The 20,211-nt window shown below is 39.6% G+C and overlaps 1 long non-coding RNA gene across 1 annotated transcript in view; it reads right to left on the bottom strand.

The window, feature by feature from the left end:
• The window catches only part of LOC134750699 (uncharacterized), a 116,171-nt gene extending 97,836 nt beyond the window's left edge, over positions 1 to 18,335 (bottom strand). The window contains exon 1 of the long non-coding RNA XR_010128580.1: positions 18,132 to 18,335. This is a non-coding gene — a long non-coding RNA (uncharacterized LOC134750699). The remainder of the gene's footprint in view (positions 1 to 18,131) is intronic.
• Between the last annotated feature and the right edge of the window lie 1,876 nt (positions 18,336 to 20,211).

Here is a 20,211-nt window from a genome sequence, read left to right as displayed (position 1 = left end):
GTGGTCGGTGTAACGATCTTAAGAGTTCAAAATTTCAGTTTTTATATTGAATTTTTACAAGTATGTGAGGGCAGATTCTAAGAAACACCTTAGAAAAAAATCACGGTTGGTCAAACCAAATTGTCAGTAAATAAGAACACAAACATACTCATCCTTTTCTTTTGGGTAGTAGTACTAGTGTAAAACAAAGTATGATTCCCTCTGTCTATGTTTGAAATGAGACAGTCCTTTGACAAACTATATTCATTTATTTTCAACTGCATATCTTTACCCTGCATACCATAAAGCAGTATAATTTTAGATAAAATAGCTAAAATAGCCAAGGGTTTTGACTAGCAAAATTTAAAACAGAAGTATACTTTCATCAGCAGCTATACAATGTGTGGCCTGTAACAGGAGCAAAAAATTAAACTGTAGGCTGTACTCCTCATACCGACCAACATTTGTTCAGCGACTTTTAAAAATAACTTGTGTTTTGATTTTTAACACACTTTAAAATTATTTCCAAGACGCAATGTATTGCGAATTTTGTTATGTTTAAGGTGTGACAGTCAACGTCAATCACAATGATAATGGCGTACATTAAAGATAATATTTATTTTCTATGAAATATACGAAGTCTAAAGTCTTCATTCTTTTTAAAAGTCGCTGAACAAATGTTGGTCAGTTTGAGGAGTAATAGCCTACAGTTTAATTTTTTGCGTCTATTACAGGCCACACATTGTATTGACGAAAAACGTCAAAACCCGCTCAATCGCGTAATCTTCCGTTGTATGTTTGACACACACACACACACACACACACACACACACACACACAAGTATGTACTTACACAAAATCATGCAATTTCCACTTGTTATTTTTAAGCTTCTAATCTTACTTAATATATAAAAAGTACTTATATAAGTACTTTTTGTTCATTTATTTTTATTATATAGGTAACTACTCGTAACATAACGGATGAGCAGGATCTCCTGCCACAGGTATTGTATACCTACTAGGAGATCTTTACCATTGTATAATAACCTGTATGTTTTAAAAGAAATAAACATTTTTCATTTTTCATTTTTTTCATTTTTTTTTCATGTTTTGCACGGCACGCTAAATCTTTTGTTCCTATCTAATTTTTTGGCTTTACGCCCCCTCTTAACACTCAAAATATTCGTAATGTAAATCTCTGACCTCGTAAGGCCCGATAACATTTTAAAAGGACATAATTATATTTCTCTATTTGTGTCGTTTTCAAACAAAAGGTACCATATTGTCGATTGCCATATTAAGGACGCTCTGACAGGTTATTCGTATAAAGGTACAATCAAATTGCTTCCTTATGGTAAGCGACAAAGTGGTACCTTTTAATTGAAAACGTCACATTTAAGGAAACTGTAGGTTTATAATAAGTCTGATTACCGTATGTTGTAACAACTTATTAATATAAGAGAATGTTTGTTTCTAAATAAAGAAAAAAAAATAACCAACTCGAATTTTGAACTATAATGGAATAAAAGGTTTCAAACATCAAACATTTATTCAGCAAATAGGCCACAGGGGCACTTTTACATGTCAATTTTTACAAACAATAAAATTAATCCAAAATTACAAAAAACAATTACATAAATATAAATGTTAAATTACACAAAAAAAAACTAATAAAAACTATACAAATAACAGCAGTACTAAAATTGTTTAGAGATCTAAAAGTCTCTAGGTGTCAGAGATAAAATGTATATAATAATAAAAAAGATCGTCAAATTATCCAGAGATGTAAAGGGTCTCCGAGACTTGAATTGTTTTATAATTAATAAAAAGACAAAACAAATAAAATTAAAAATTAATTAAATTGCATGCAAGTTATTGCTAGTCTAAACCTTGCTTAAAAGACAAAATATTTTGAAATTCAAAACTGCAAAAATGACTGAGACAGGAGGGCCCGCTCCGTGCGGTCCCCTAAACCAGTTTTCCCATATGAGGGTAGGCTATTTTTATCTCGGCCCGCCCCATGTCCGTCACTTCACTGATAAGTCAATTAGTTACTAATGAGCTGTCTAACGCAGATTCACAGACTTTTGTTTCTCTTGTGTGAGAAAGAAAATACGCTATTCGTAACAAAAGAAAGAAACAAAGCTCATCCTCACTTTCTTGACACGTGGCAAACCAAAAACAAGCGGGCATCTCGCTCGTTTTTGCCCAGAACGTGCAAGTTGTGGAATGAGCTACCTTCTGAGGTGTTTCCCTTGCGCTATGACATGGGGTTAATCGCACTTAAACTATCGTGAGACATATTTCAAAATATTTATCAGTACGGTTTTTACTCACTATTACACATGGGGTTCTTCAAGAAGCAGGTATTTAGGGTTCTCAAAGGTGGGCAACGCATAAGTGGCTCCTCTGGTGTTGCTTATGTCCATGGGCGGCGATGACTGCTTCCCATCAGGCGGCTCGTCTGCTCGTTTGCTTCCTATTACATAAAAAAAAACATAACGAACGACAAAAAACCGGCCAAGTGCGAGTCGGACTCGCGCACCGAGGGTTCCGTACTTTTTAATATTTGTTGTTATAGCGGCAACAGAAATACATCATCTTTGAAAATTTCAAATGTCTAGCTATCACGGTTCATGAGATACAGCCTGGTGATAGACAGAGAGACGGACAGACGGACAGCGGAATCTTAGTAACAGGGTCCCGTTTTTACCCTTTGGGTACGGAAAGTTTGGTTAAAACTGCTATCATACAGAGTACCTATTTACAAAGATAACTCCGTAATAGATGGATACAGTCTTAGTCTTAGTCTTAGATACAGTCTAAAGAAAAAACGTGCCTCGAAAATCAAGAAAATTTGATTCTCGTTCAGAGGGCGCTACTAGTTTTGGCCTACTGTCGTATAGATGGCGTTGACGGTTTCGTTAGTTATTTAACAATTTTAACGCATATCAGTCAAAGAACATGGGTCAAAATCATAAAAATAATTAATGCAAATAAAAAAAAACAATTATCCATATTTAAATACATTTAATCGTATCTTTATAAATCTTCATTTTTAGTTTTAAAGTGTGTCGACAGATGGCAGTCAATTTACTGGGGTTACAAAATTTACTATGACAGTACCGCTCTTGTATAAGTTACTCTATGCTATTTATATCTTAATATGACTGGAGCTTGATTTAGATGTAGCAATTTGTTACAGTTTTGATCGCAATTTTATACGAACTTGAAGATCGCTTACGATGATTAGTGCATGAGAAATAAAATGCCTGCCTTATGAGCTCATTAGCAGGCAGCTGCCTGTTTCGCTCAGACAGGCGCAATCGGTTGCGTCGCTCAAGGGCACCACACTTCGTTATGTGTTATTCGTTATGCGGTTTCGCTGTATTTGCCTAAATATATGTTTATGAACAGAGACGCCTGCGTTGGCTAGGGCATGTGCACAGGATGGAACCCTCGCGACTACCTCGTCGTGTTCTTCTTGGTGCGGTTGCGAACGCAAAACGTGACGTGATGAGTCCTGGTTCGCCGCACTCGCTGACAAGAGGCAAAAACGACGTCAAGACGTTTCAGTACCGTTTTCCGCAAGCTTCTCTTGTCAGGCCTGCGGTAGGCCATGTCGGTCTCGCATAGGTCTTTTTAGCCATCAAAAACGGTGTCTCTCCCACCGGTCTTACACCATAAATCGTCTGCCACAGACGATAAGGCCAATGATGATGTGAAGCGAACAACAAATAGGGGTACCACACTTCGCCGTATTTGGTGAATAACTGACCTGCGTCTTTATCGTGTCCTTTGAAGTGTGTCAAAAAACCGACAAGTGAACGGATACGCGTATTTGCTATTTGCGCTTATGCGTTATGCGTGCGAATAAGGCAAATACAGACGAATAAGTCTTCCACACTTTTGATTTTGAATATTTTTTTTTTATGTGATATTCAGCAAACGAGCAGACGAGCCGCCTGATGGGAAGCAGTCATCGTGGCCCATGGACGTAAGCAACATCACAGGAGCCACTTAAGCATTGCCGACCCTTGAGAACCCTAAATACCCGCTTCTTGAAGAATCCCATGTCGTAGCACAAAGAAAATGCCCTTAAACCAACCTAGTGACCCAAGAGAACAACCATAGCATCGCATGAAAAGAAGTTGATTATATACCCTAATTAACATTATCTTTCCGTTCTCCAAAATAAAATACCTCTACAAGTAGTACCATACGTAATTTTACTTTATCAAGAATTAGGATTTTGTTATCAGTTACTTGGCAATATTTTATACAAAGAAATCGCGAGAATCAAGAAAGACAAAACATATCGATTTGTTCACCCTTGGGAAATCATATAGAATCTTTTCCAAAGCAAGTAATGACAAGCATTGCCGTATCTCTCCAACAAATACAGTAGTAATGTGAAATTTATATCAATGGAATTGAACTCAGATTCCTCTGAACAAGATTTTAGACTAGAATTTGTTAAAAGATAGTTACGGAAGTTAAGTCCACCTGGTGCTAGCTTTCTTTGTTATAAATAAGGGTTCCGGATGTAGGTAAATGAATTTTACGAACATCTAAAACTCGTAATCCTTCAATTTCTCATGGACTCAATGTATCCAATGCTCATGTTTTTAACTCTGCGCAGAGGTTCGTTTCTAGTGCAGAGGTTGTATATCGCGGTTATAAGCGTGATGGGCACTTATGCATCGGGAGCGATGCGGGGTGGGTTGTTTGAGTGGTTTAAAGTTGATTAGATTTAGATTAGAAAAGTTTAAGTAGGTGTAGTCATAATTATAGTTGAATTTAGTTTTAGTCGGTTTTGCATTGTATCTATTGCTTTATCAGTTTTATTTAGTAACTAATTAATAATGATATAATTACAGTCAAATTTTTAAGACAAAAATTAAATTCTTAAATTTTATTAATATATATTTGACGGATGGTTTATGGCATTTTTGTATATATTATGTTTAACTTTATGGTTGACATCCTCTCCTCTGTTTCGTTTAATTTAATTTATGTGTGATGTCTGTTGATTTGACCTGAACTTTATTTCATCTTTCTTGTTTTGTTTTAATGTTAAATTTTATAGAATGTATTGTATGTAATATCTCTACCGCATAAACGTTTTGGCATCTTAGCTGTAAATTTATGCATGTGACTAAAAATAAATAAATAAATAAATTATTTGAAAATAAATAAACAGGAAGATATTTTTTTAAGACTAGTGTCGTAAAGTCGTATCATCGCGGTGGTGGTTCAAACTCATGTATAACCATCGCCCACACTGTTAACTGACAGTTCGTAAATATTTCACTGTTAACATGTCTCAAAAACAAAAAAAAACATGATATCGATACGACTATTTGTTTAGGTGCGAGCTATCACGACTCGACTCCGCCATTTTGAAAATTTCCAAAAACCCGATCGACAAAAAATTATATTTAATCATAGAATCTGGTCACAAAATTTCACGAGAATCGGTTGAGAATAATTGCGACCTGTAGAGAAGAACATCCGGACATACAAAAGCAAAATGCCCGAGTCAAAACGTAGTAGACCTTCGCTACGCTTCGGTCAACAAGTAATTTTGTTCTCTTTTAACTAATAAAAAATTATGTTAATATATTACTTCACAAATCTATCACACAAATCTCGTGGATACAACAAGTCCTTCGCAGTGCGTTCAGTGAAGCTGTAGAATGAGCTGCCAGTTTCGCTCAGACAGGCGCAATCGCTTGCGTCGTTCAAGGAGAGGTTAAAGAAGCTATGGTTATTCTGATTGATTAATGTGCCTATATTTGTATTGTATGTTGTTTTATATTTTTCTACTTCTTTCCAATTTTTAGTGTATTTTCCCCATTCCTTTTTGTGTAATATATTATATGTTTATCCTATTAATTTTGTATGTATTTATATCCTTTATCCTTGTTGTACATTTTGCTACATTTGTCACCCTCTTTTCACTTACTCCTCTCATCTACTCAAAGGTTAACTGGAAGAGATCCCTCAAAGGGATAAGTTCGCCTTTGTACATCTTATTATTTGTACCATGTAATTTTTAATGTGTATATTTGTACAATAAAGAGTTTACTACTACTACTACTACTGCTACTGCTACTGCTACTGCTACTGCTGCTGCTGCTGCTACTGCTGCTGCTACTGCTACTGCTACTGCTACTGCTACTGCTACTGCTACTGCTACTGCTACTGCTACTGCTACTACTACTACTGCTACTACTACTACTACTACTACTACTACTACTACTACTACTACTACTACTACTACTACTACTACGACACTTATGGATAAATTGCAACTTACTCGTCAGTTTTTGACGAATAAAGAGTGGTGAAAGTATATCTGAAGAATTTATCACGAGAAAGGGTGTAAGTAAGTATGATAGGATTTTCTCAATATGCAAATTGAAAAATCTTCCCAGGAACAATCAATGTGCTTTGAAAAACCCGAGGGAAATTAGATAAGAACAAAACGACGCTTCGGAAATAGTTATTCTCGCAACTGGGTCAAAACCTTTTTTTAAATGAGTTAACCCCTAAGTCCCGATGTCTTTTTAAAAGAACAAAATTAAATCGATTTTTTAACTATAATGGAATAAGAGTTTAAAATTGAAAAGTCCAAAAAGACTGGGTCTTAGGAAGTGGTTATTGAGTCTTTTCTGTGAACATCATAAAATAAACTTAAAAGCCTAAATTTCTTACTATAGGTATCCTTATATAAGCATGTTGAAACCCTCTACTTTTTCCAAGTTATATAATAAATGTTCTAGAAACTGCACTATTGCTCACTCGTATTTAGGTACACATTCTTCTCAAAAGAAGCATATTTTATAACAAGATTTATGGGACATAGGTAGTCAGATGACGGAGTCTTTTTTTTTTCAAGATACGTATGAAAGGCTTAAATGCCACTACTTAAAATTATTATTTTTTATTATTTATTGATTCAACAATATGACAATTGTATTTGAACATAATTAAATACTAAGTTCCTTAAATCTAAGAATTATACAATCTCACATGCAGAACAATATCAGACGTATTTATCTAAATTAATTACTACCAACATTATGTAGACAAATGACTAAAGTAGGTCGTAAACTCCTCTATAGATATTATGTCACATGTTCAGTTTGAGAGTATAATCTAGTATCAATTTTTAGGGAAGAAAATTTGTTGAAATTAGTCGGTTATTTTGTAGAAGTGATTCAATTCAATTATAAAAATAGGATTAAATTTTAAGATTTAAATTCTCAGAGCAAAAATGTAAGGATGTATGATGTTTAATCGAGCGACCGCCTACGGCCAAATAAGCTGAGTTTCGGGCCTCTGCTCGCTGCCTGAGGAAGGGGACCCGATGGGTGGTCGCGGTGCTTTATCATCAGTTTGCAAACTTTGTAGCTAACACTAATTAAAAGAACAGAAAAAATTAATCTTTCGTTATTCATAACAAAGCACAAAAGTACAAAGTACACTACAGGATACTACATCGAAAGGTAAGTTACAAAATGTACAATTGTCTTCTTCTTTGTCCTACCCTTATCCCAGTTTATCTGGGGTCGGGTCTTCCCGTACCTTTGCGCCAAAGAATTCTATTTCGGGTTGTCTGTGGGTTAATGTTCTGCTTCTGGACCTCTCTCTGCACGTTAGACCACCATGTAGAAGGTGGCCTGCCTTGTCCCTTCGGCTGTTCTGGGAGATTAAGGACCCGTTTTATGGGATGAGTTTCTTCACGCCTCATTACGTGCCCGTACCAACGTAATCGTCCTTCTTTCACCTTGGCATCTATAGGAGCTAAAATGTACAATTGTAACTTAGTATTAAATTAAAAAGTGGAAAAATTACTGCCTTGGTAGATATCGCTAGGGTTCCCTAGACCCATATGGTGGAAAGATTGGCTGGCTATGGATGAGATCTTAGTGGCTCAGTTGTCAGAGCGCTGGAGTATCGATCTAGAGGCCGTGAGTTCAAGTCTTACCTGAGGCAATAATTTTTCAACTTTTTAATTTATTCTAAGCTTAATAGCATCGTTCGCAGACGTTTCTGCTTGTTAAAAAGTAAATTAAATTAATATTGTGGATAAAACGTCGTTCTAATTTGATTGTCTGTCCTACACAGCTGTTTATGATTACTTGTAAATAAATACCTATCTTATTTCTCCGTAACTTCAATTTGTAAAAATTAAAAATTCGTTAGTTACCAACAATAAGTTTGCGAACCCGCAACAAACTTGAGAGAAAATTACAAAAGCCAGATGTTCCAAAACTTTTCATCACAATTTAAATATGTTTCCAATAGGTTCAAATAGGAATAATTTGAGTCTAAAATATACAAGTTTTTCATGTGCGTGGCTGAAATTTACAAGGTTTTAGTTTGATATAAAATTTTGTTTTAAACTTATTTGCTTTAAGACGAAAGTGGACGGCCGCCCCGAAACCGCCTTTCCGTACAAACGTAGTCCCCATTTTCCTCTGGATATTATCATTTTTGAAAACATTTTGACACAATTTGATGTATATTAACTACAGCTATATGCCCCTTCGTTAGATTTTTTTATTTAGGAGTATTTAAGTGTGGAATTCGTTTTTCGCTCCTAACTCCTATAATAATAACAAAAAAACGGCCAAGTGCGAGTCGGACTCGCCCACTGAGGGTTCCGTACTTTTTAGTATTTGATGTTATAGCGGCAACAGAAATACATCATCTGTGAAAATTTCAACTGTCTAGCTATCACGCTTCATGAGATACAGCCTGCGGACAGACAGACGGATAGACAGACGGACAAACGGACAGACAGAGTCTTAGTAATAGGGTCCCGTTTTTACCCTTTGGGTACGAAACCCTAAACATCAAACGTAGGGGCATAGCTTTGGTTGATATACATCAAATTGCGTAAAAATAATTTCTATAACGCTAATATCGAGGGCGAAAAATTTGGACGACGTTTGTATGGAAAGCGGCGCCCTCTTTCCTCTCAAGTAAAAGCGGGGTAGATTTCTTGTAGGGAAAGATGATTGACGGGAAAAAATTGAATACCTAATATGTAGCTACAAGGATAACGTTTTAAACTTACCTGCCTACCAATTTTTTCGACTTTTGAGCTAATCTTAAATCGATTGACATTTATTAAAATGTAAAGGGCGCTAGATTTAATTCGTCGGAATATTTTAAGGATCATTTTCTGAGAATATGTCTGCGTTAGCGTCTAATTGTCACGACTCTTTTCATAAAATTTGTATGGGTCGCGGGAATCAAACCGCAGACATATTTTTTTGAGAATGACCCCTTTAAAAATTTCATTGAAATTTCCTGGAAAGAAAAACTTTATATATAGGTAGGTACCTAAGCTCAAACGCATAAGAGAAAATCATAAAACGATACAAAATGAGAACATGCTATGAAAACGGAACTTCATTAGTAAAATATTATAATATTTTAATTTTAATATCATAAAGTATTGTACAGATATCAATCATTACATTTAAATTAACTAAAAAGTAAACTAAACAAAAACTAAGTAATAATAAATTAACCTAAAATTAACTATAAACTAAACTAAACTAATAAAGACACAACTAAGAACCTAGTCAAACCACTCGTCCCGCGCCCGTCCAGACGCAAAGGTGCCTATCACGCTCGCCGTTATTTTAATTCGTTTAATGTTTAGTATACACGACAGTTTCAATTTGACTAACAGGTCAATTCGTACATAATATACATGCACTATACTACATATAGTTGTAATAAAATTAATAAAATTTTACAACTTATATTTTTCCTTATAAAGATATTTAAGAGCACTTGCAATCCGGAGGTCGCGGGTTCAAACCCCGGCTCATACCAATAAGTTTTTCGGAACTTATGTACGAAATATCATTTGATATTTACCAGTCGCTTTTCGGTGAAGGAAAACATCGTGAGGAAACCGGACTAATCCCAACAAGGCCTAGTTTCCCCTCTGGGTTGGACGGTCAGATGGCAGTCGCTTTCGTAAAAACTAGTGCCTACGCCAATTCTTGGGATTAGTTGCCAAGCGGACCCCAGGCTCCCATGGAGCCGTGGCAAAAATGCCGGGACAACGCGAGGAAGATGATGATGATTTTTCCTTATAAAATAATTCAGCACGAAATTGTATAATCACTTTAAAACGTACGCAAAAAATAAAGCGACGTCACATGTGATAACTTAGTACAGTACATTGCCGCTCGAAAAAAAAAAAACAATGCACACAGTTTTTACATTGTTAGTCAAGGATAAATAAATAAATAAACTATTTTTTTATAACACTGAATTCTACGCCTCTTTTTAACTTACGTTTGTTAAAAATACACGCCGTAGGTTTATTTCGGACGCTCCCATATTGTTGAGCGTAGACTATTTTTCAAGCTTCTTTTTTCTATCTGAGTGGAGAAAAATATCGACACTCAGCGCGTACTTGTTTCTTTCTTCTTTCTGAGTGGAGAAAATCTCGACACTCAGCGCGTACTTGGTTAGTGTGACTGTGAGGGTTAGTAAGAACACTTGATTATAGTTAGTAAAGTGTAGTGTAGATGGAGAAGTGGAGAAGTATCCGTTGCTTCTTTCGCACCTCCGAAGGAGGGGCGAATTGCCTTTCCATCCTTTCATTGGATATTTGGCGGTAGCGTGTCGCCGCCCGTTACAACGGGCGGGTCTCTTGAGGCCCAAAAAGTGGGCTGGCATCTGAGCGGGCTCGTATGGCCCTGTTGTTGTTATTGTTTGGGGCTTCTAGGTCCATCCGGGCTGCTCAAGACCGCAACGAGGTCGTCGAAGAGGTCGGCAGCCGGGGGCGTGCGGTAGATGGGTGCTGGCGCTGGTGGCGGCGTGATGATGCGTCTGGGGCTTCTGGGTCCGACCGGTATGCTTAAGACCTCTAGGACGAGGGCGTCGAAGGGGTCGTTGGCATCCAGGGGCGTGCAGTAGGTGGGTGCTGGTGCTGGCGGCGGCGTGGAGCGTGCGGCAGTTTCGAGGGCTGGTGCCGGAGCTGTTGACGGAGTCTGGGCAGACGTCGTTTGAGTTGACGCTGTTTTCATGGTGGCAGTCTTGATTGTGGGCTTCATTTTCGCAGCGGTTCCGGGCTCCTTCGCCGGCTGCGGTCGTGCCACCCCCCTTTGGGTGGGGGGGTTTGCCGGCGCCATCAATGTTGAAGGCGCCGACTCTTCCACCGTGGGCTTGGCGACCGTGGCGTTGGTGATGGGGCCTGGGCGCGACGGGGCCGAGAAATATGATTTCCCGGCCTTCCATAGGCGGTAGGCCCTCTTGAAAGCAGGGCAGTTTCTGTGGTTTCCTGGGTGCGGTCCCCTACAGTTCCTGCATGTGGCTTCTACTTCCAGTGGTCTCGTGCACTGGCCGGCCCAGTGCGGTTCAGCGCAGCGGACGCAGGCCAGTTGTCGGTGGCAGCCGTGAGAGGAGTGGCCAAAACCTTGGCAGCGGTGGCACTGCGCGGGCCCCTTCTTCCCGCGCCATGCCTCCACCTTGATTCCCCTCAGATGGAGTAGCTCAGACACCCCGTAGATGCCCGCGTGGTCCCGGGCAGTCCCCGCGAGCTGAACGAAGTAGATGCAGCCCGGGCGTCCCGCTCTCGCGTTGATCTCCTTTACGTATTCTACGGGGTGGCCCAGCTTCTCCAGGGCGGTCTTGACTTCCTCTGAAGGCGTGTTGATGGGGAGGCCCCTAACGGCCACTTTGAGCCGCTTCTCACTCTCCAGCCCGTAGATGTTGAAAAGCGGCTTAATGATGTCTGAGGTCTCTCCCTTCTTCTCGGCTTCTGTGATGGCAGCGGTCGCTTCTTTTTCCAGTTTGGAAAGGTGGCGAATTACCATGCGGTATTCCTCCTCGGAGCGGGGTTCGAAGCGGATGCCCTCCCCTATCGGCGTAGTGAAGGGCGGTGTCCCAATTACTTGCGTAAGGTCCTCCAGGACCCTCGGCCAGTTGGGAAGAATTTCGGCGAAGATGGGTGGGTACTTGAGTTTTTTTTTTTTTTGAGTACCCACATCATCTTCACCGCAAGACTGCTTGGCACTATTGCTCTTTTTAGTGCAGGTATCTTTATTTTTTTGGGTGCTGTTGTTTTTTTTAATGGTATCGTCTTTTTTTTTGCAGCCTTGCTGCCGGTGGTCGCTGTGTACGCGTTGGCTGTGCCCGAGGGGAGGGCTGCGGCCTTCGCGTAGCTGCTGTTGCTGGGCCCCGCAGTCGTTGCGGTGGGCGCCGTGGAGGTTATTGCTCCCGGCTTGAGGGCTTCGGTGCGTGCTGTGGCGCTGTCAGGGCCCTTGTGGGGGCCTGGTGTGGGTTGCAGGGCGGCTCTCGCTTGGGCGCGGAGTCGCGGGTCGGTAGGCGGAGACGGGTTTTGGCAGACCCGTTTCGGTTCCTTCTTCTCTGGAGGGCTGCATTCCGGTCTCCTCTTCACTGCCGAAGGTGACAGGAAGTCCGGGTGCTTCTCCACGAAGCGGAGTAGAGGGGCGTCTTCAGGCAGCAGCTTTCCCGCCTCTCCCAGGGCATGCCCTTGCAGCCTGATGTAGGCCGCCATCCACGCCTCCATGGCTGGAGACATGTTGCCGACCTCCCCCAGGCGAGCCACCAGGATGCGATCACGATCCAGTAACTCACGAGGGGTAAGCCGGCACAGGGCTTCCCGTGGAATCGGGGAAAAGGTGCTTCCCGGGGCCGCGTCGGCCGCTTGCCACGGCTCAGGGGAGCCGTCGGTGGGTCCGCAGGAAAAAACGTTCGAAATGGCTGTGTGCGGTTAAGGTGCGTCCGTGCAGGTGGCTACCGTTGGCAATCCTGTGGAGAAGTAGCGGTCGGGCAGCCATATTTATACAGGTGCGCGACCGTGCCCCGCCCACTACGTCACGTGGGTGAGTTGTGCAGAGTCAGTTAGAATTTATTGGCCAATCAGCTTACGCTATTACACATCGTAGGGAATGGGTATATATTTATTGTGGGACATTCTTGTAATAACTAATAAAATGATTGCTTAAATCTACGCACAAACATATAAATAAAAACATAAACACATGAAATGGAAATAAAATGAAATTCTCATAATGATTAAAACACACAAAATTACACCAAATTAAGATAACAAAACGTACAATAAAACACCTTAATAGCTATATGCGACACATATATTATCTGCATAATTTACACTATTTACAGCACCGTTTTCTCTATTTTTAGAACCTTTTCGTGAAATTTTGTGTAAATACAAACAATCGTTATTTTTGCCACCTCTATTTTAATATTGCACGAAACGCGGGGTGTGAGAGACATTCGTACCTGAGAAATTTGTCAATTTTGCGCGGCTTTTACCATTGTCTGAATCTTTGAAAGACGCCGCGGGTTCTTTTGATATTATGAATTTTTCCTCTCGGTTGCCATAGTGGATTGTTTAAAAACAGTATGCGTACCTGGTATTACAAACGGTAACTATTTACATACAGTCGGAGAACTGATGGCCGGTGGGGCCGGAAGGTTCTGGAGTGGCGTCCGCGTACCGTTAGGCGAACTGCCGGTAGCCCTCCAACGAGATGGAGCGACGACCTGGTGAAGGTCGCGGGAATTCGGTGGATGCGAGCGGCACAGGATCGGTCGGAGTTGCGAGCCTTGGGGGAGGCCTGTGTCCAGCAGTGGACGTCTATCGGCTGACATGATGATGATGATGATGATGAATTATTTACAATCTGGAGATGCGTCTGCTCGTTTGCCTCCTGTAATCCTCATAAAACAATTGTGAATGCGAAGTTAGTCTTTTTCAAACTGGAAGGGTACGATGACGGATGTCATCTCCATACAATTTATAACCTAAAAATGCCAAATGGCCCAAAATTGTATTGAATTGACATCTATCATCGTTCCCTTCCAATTTGAAAAATACTATAAGGATAATTTCATAGGCTCAAATTTTCAGAATAAGTGACATCAGATCTCTTAGAGGTAAGACAACTTCTCTGTTAAATCAGGTATCAAGTACATAATAACTGTATCTCATACAATAGGCATGACTCTCGCACAGACATCTAAACCTGAATTGTAGATACCTACTCTAAAAAGAACACTTATACTTTTATTTAATTACATTTTTGTGGGTATTTGCAGCTTCCATATATGTATATTTTTCACAGTGGTAAAATACCTACCTTAAAGACATTATGTAGGTTCCTACCGTAAAATGCGTCTACTTGCTGTATTATTTGAAATATAAAATTACATTGTATTATGTTGATATAACTGTTTTATGCAAATTTAAAGAGACCATTAGTACTATCATGTTGTAACGCTTAAATGAGGTTGTGATATAGTTTAACGCAAAGTAGGCATATTTTTAGGGTACCTGCTTGACATATTCAGGCCAATTCGAACGTACACTGATATTAAAATGATATTTGAATCATGTTATTCAGCTACCGTGCGTCTCGCCTGCGCCAATACAGGTACCAACAAGTAAGTACGAGTGAAATGCCCAATATATGAATGACATCACATGACAGTGTACGTTGGTATTAGCCTGATATTGTGTTACTGTTATATACTATCAACTATGTTATTGTTTCCAAATAATAATATATATATACCTAAGTTTCGAGATTAATTCTCTTGACAGTGAAAGACATTGTATGCTCTTAGCTTTTCTGAAATATGAAAAGGGTTTTATTAATAAAATAGAAGCAGCAATGTCCTTGCAAATATGTATATAAAAGCTGCTAATAGTTAGTTTTGGCTTCAAAAATATAATTAGATTCTTTTAACATTTTTTTACTACCAATTGGATGCAGCAAGATAAGCGCGGACGTGGCAGGCCCAGTCGAAGACGGCGGGACGACTTAAGACTCCCTAGTGTAAATTTCATTCGATATATATATATATGACGTACGAGTTTGCGTTAAGTCTCTTTTTGTATGGGATTTTGAACAGCGCGCCAAGCGAGACGTTTTGGAAACTCAATATCTAATACAAAATACGACGTTGCATACAAATCAAGAAACTACTGTACAAATTTATAATCGCAGAACCGGACGTCACTTCAAAGTGCGGAGCAGTGTGATAAAGACATATACCAAACCCTTGTCGGTGAAGGATAATATCGTCAGGAAAGCAAAAAAGTCTGGTCTTTCCTTCTGGATTAAAAGATCAGGGGTCGTAGCACGGTACGCTTATCACACGCTTATCACCATGCCTGTCACGTTCTAACAAGTATGTGAGTGCGAAAGTGACGGACTTAGTGATAGGGGAACCATGCTGCGCGGGCGGATGACAGTTGTTTTTGTCCGTCCTAGAGAACCTCGGAGGTGCATAGGACCTCCACAAGATCCACGTCTTTCTGTCTTGAGCAACCGTCTGGGCCTCGTCCGAGAAGGCCTACCGCGAACCACGTTCGACGTGTGGTCTCCCTGTCACAATTACGTACGAATTTACAAGTGCGACAGAGAGACAACACGTTGAACGTGGTTCGCGGTAGGCCCTCAGCTCAGTCCTAATGTTTGCAGCTCGTTCTCAACGCTCCGCCTCCAGGCCAGATGACAGTTCTTGGCCAGCGCTAATTCTCATGATTTAGTTGGCAGAACGGACTTCGGGCTCTTTTAGGATGCAACTGGAAATAATGTTAAGATGAGAAAAAATCGTCGTATTATATATCTAATCCTTGTACGATTTATGTTGGTTAGGGCTGTAATCCGCAACATGTCACGAAGCTACGGCTTTTCGTGATATACGAGTATTACCTACTAGGGAATATTTCTTGTTAACTGTATACAACTTATCCATACTAGTGGTCCGTTTAACGGAGAAAAATAAATATTATACTCGTATTCTTAAATTAGCTCATTTTACTTAAAGGAAACATTCTTTTATTTATTTTTTTAATCAAAACTGCATTCAAAGACTTTTCTTTTTTTAGAATCATGTCAGAATCAGAATCCAATTTTTCCACCCTGTTTACTCGTGGGGTGAATTATTTAGAAGAAAGAAAGAAAGAAAGAAAAGACATTTATTGTAAAGACCTTCTACAAACAGCGCCACCTCAGTTACAAAAAAGAACTTACTCACTAAACACTTAGGTAAAAGCTAGGTACAATGGTAGTTATAGAAAAAGGAGTAAGGTAAGGTAACAACAAATTTTGGCGCCGCTATAGTGGCTACAAAAGGACGCCACTCAACATATGCTCTGGTATAAATAAATACCACAGCGCTGGTTTTCTGTGGCACCCCGGGCCGGAGGGTAGCTTAGAACTATTTGGGATAAATATAAAAATACAAATAGTATAAATACTTACTATAAACATTCTTTTATTTATTTTTTTAATCAAAACTGCATTCAAAGACTTTTCTTTTTTTTGAATCATGTCAGAATCAGAATCCAATTTTTCCACCCTGTATACTCGTGGGGTGAATTATTTACATTATAAATTATTTTTTTACCTGACAGCCTGAGACAAATCGACCTGTAATCCCTTTATACAAGCTTTTATTTAACTTGCCCTGTTAGTATGTGTTAGTTTTTCGTTAGTGTGGGTCAAATCTTGAAAGCTAAGTTTCCCGATTTCCGATTGAGCTGAAATTTTACACAACGCAAACGAACTGTGTTTGGGGTTGTTAGAATTGTCTCGATGAGTGTTAGTTGCCCGTTGGAAGTAAACTATAGTCAGTGATAAAATCTTGTACCAAAAATGAAATTTTTGACAAAAAAAAACATGTTACTTATTTATTAAATTTTCTAAAAATGAAATGTCTCGTCCATTTTTCCCGTTCCATGCCGTCATACTTAATTAAATGAGCAAGATGTAATTGCTTTTCCTTCTCGCCTTGCCCGTGATAAATATGATTTTCCCAGCATTTGAATTATAAATAAAATGTTGGTTTACTTGGAAATTTCTCTCTGTTTTAATTATGCCGGTTTCAATCACCATCTTCCTCGCGTTGTCCTGCCATTTTGCTACGGCTCATGGGAGCCCTTGGTCCGCTTGGCAACTAATCGCAGGAAACGGCGTTTCACTGATATGCGTTAAAATTGTTAAATAACAAACGTAACCGTCAACGCCCTCTATACGAGAGTAGGCCAAAGGTAGTGGTGCCATCTGATCGAGAATCAAATTTTCGTGATTTTCGAGGCACGTCTTTTCCTTAGACTGTATCCATCTATTACGGAGTTATATCTTTCTTTGTTATTATGTATAAATACTGTCTCATTACAAAATGCGAAAATAAATGTGGCGTGCGTACCGCAAGTGAAACGGTCCCATAAAAAGCGCGCGCCCTATGACGTCACCATATACGGCTGCGCCTTTGCTTCGCTAAAATTTAAGCAAAATAATGAAAAATAAGTTTGTCGTTATTTACGCCGTAAAAAAAAACGTAAGTATACTTAGTTTCTTAACATTTTGTTGTTCGTTATATAAACTCAAATATCGCCGCTATACTTACTCAACCTCGTATCTGCAACACTCATTTGATGACAAAAACACCCATATTCCGAATGAAAGAAAAGCGACATTTCCATCAAATGATTGCTGCAGATATGAGGTTGAGTAAGTATAGCGACGATATGACATACTTACTTACTGCTGTGGCGCGACGACCCGAAGTGGAATTTGGCCTCCGACACCAAAGACCGCCATGCTACTCTGTCCAAAGCCGTTTCTGTCCAGTCGACGGCGCCGAGTTCGCTGAGGTCTTTACACACACACGATACACACACACACGACACACACACACACACGACACACGATATGACATACGTGTTTATTATTTACAAACAAAAGGTAAAGTTTGTCATAACGTTATAAGTACCTAAATATGATGAAAATCTATTTTCAGACATTTTAGGCTCCGCGTAGACTACAATTTAGCCAAGCTCTGAATTAGTAACGACATGAAAGCTCACATTTCTTTTCGGAGTTCTTTATTTAATAATAATACAATGTAGGTATTAATATTTTACACATAAGTGACACATATTGGTTTTCTACACAAAGACTGTCAAATTGGTATTGTTTTTTTTATACGACGTCGGTGGCAAACATGCATACGGCCCGCCTGATGTTAATAAGCAGCCTCCGTAGCCTATGTAAGCCTGCAACTGTCTGTAACTCCAGAGGAGTTACATGCGCGTTGTCGACCCTGACTCTCTGCACCCTCGTTGAGCTCTGGCAACCTTACTCACAGGCAGGAACACAACACTATGAGTGGGGTCTAGTGTTATTTGGCTGCGGTTTTCTGTAAGGTGCTTCCCCAGTTGGTCTCTGCTCTATATCTGGAATGACATCCGCTGTGCTGTGCCCTACCACACAAAGCGAGATGTCATTCACAGTGCCCATACCTCTCCGTCGGACGTACGGACATACCCGGGTCCATTGATGAAGTAAGCATACAAAATGGTGTTATATTAACATTGAACTATTGTTGCTAACGTATAGAGACCCCAGCCCAGAGACCAGTATTTTCCGGCATGAGTTGATGTTGTTTTGACAACAAACCGTAGAAGCGCGATACGCGTATAAATATTTATAATATAAATATTTGACGATCTTTCTCAGGGGAAATTTTTCATATAATGTATAATTAATGAAATTAATATTGGATTATTTTGCTATTATTTAAATTTATTTCTGACGATCACAATGTAGATTCTTATAAATTGACATTAATGTAATTTGTACTGTAATCATATGTTGTGAAATAAATATATCTAATCTAATCTAATCTAATACACAATTTCACTTTTATGATCAATCAATCCCCTGGCTTTTATCCCTATTCGGGGTCAGCCCTCCTGATACTTTTTCGCCAAACTTGGCGGTTTTGCGTCATTTCTGGCGTTAAGCCCGTCGTCAGCAAGTCTTTTTGGACTGTCTGTATCCAGGTGGTTGGTGGGCGGCCTCTACCTCTTTTGCCTTCTTCTATGGCCAGTACCTCTCGAGTCATGTGGTCTTCATTTCGGCGCATTACGTGGCCGAACCAGCGCAGGCGGTTTTCTTGCATTTTATGCGGTATTTCGGCCACTTTGAACGACCCCCGGATGTATCTATTTTGGATCCTGTCTAGTCTGGTCACACCCCCAGCCCATCGAAGCATTTTCATTTCGGTGACATGCATTTTTTGTTCTTCCTGCTTTCGAACTCCCCAGCACTCGGATCCATACAGCAAGGCCGGCCTGACCTTATGAATTAACTGTAAAATCCATATCAGACGGGAACACTCAAAATAACAAGTTATTGAGAACAAAAAAGCCCAGGAAGTGTTTAAAGGCGGGGACAGATCGGATCTGTCCCCGCCTGTTTATTGGCCCTCACGCTTGATCCGTGATCCCAGAATGGGTGGATATGGCACCGAATTTTTTTTTAATATAGGACTGCCAAAAACTGTGGCTTTTTTAGGGTTCCGTACCCAAAGGGTAAAAACGGGACCCTATTACTAAGACTCCTCTGTCCGTCTGTCTGTCACCAGGCTGTATCACATCGACCGTGATAGCTAGACAGTTGAAATTTTCACAGATTATGTAACAACAAATACTAAAAAGTACGGAACTCGCACTGCCGCCGGTTTTTTTAATATTAGGTGTATGCAATCACTAGACGACGATATATAATAATAGATGGATATATTTAGATAGGTATTAAATATATAAAACATAGAAAATGTATAAGTCAAAAACAAACATGAGTTTATAAGACACAAATAAATGCCCTTACGAGGATTCGATCCCAGGACCTCCATGCTTCGTAGGCAATATTGACTAGCTAGGCAAGTAGGTCATTGTTAAACGGCGGAAACAGTATTCTCTTTTTTAAAAATTCACTGTACTTATTTAAATCTCACAGTTAACAGTTTCTATAGATTAATTGACGCCAGATTAATTGGTATTTTTAATTTATTTCTGTCTGTCTTTTGTATGTTACATATTAATTTTGTTGTTTTTCTTGTAACCTGTCGTGATTGTTTCACCGGATGGTCTCATCGGAAGATCAGCGCTGGAAGTCGCCAGCAACATGCTGAGGTGAGACCATTTCGTGGCACTTCCTCTTTTTATGTTTCTCTGTTTTGTATAATTTTCTATTTTTGTGTTTGTGCTCACGAATAAATTATTTCTATTCTATTCTATTTTATTATATTGTCTACCGCATCTATTCTTCCTACTCCTAAACCCATTGAGCCAGCGTTGAAAATAATAAGGTACTCAACCACGACACGCACGCAGTCAAGGGC

The sequence above is a fragment of the Cydia strobilella genome, chromosome 20 (genome assembly GCF_947568885.1).
Source record: "Cydia strobilella chromosome 20, ilCydStro3.1, whole genome shotgun sequence".
Lineage (NCBI taxonomy): Eukaryota > Metazoa > Arthropoda > Insecta > Lepidoptera > Tortricidae > Cydia > Cydia strobilella.
The sequence above is the reverse complement of the archived record's forward strand: the minus strand, read 5'-3'. Positions and strand labels throughout refer to the sequence as shown.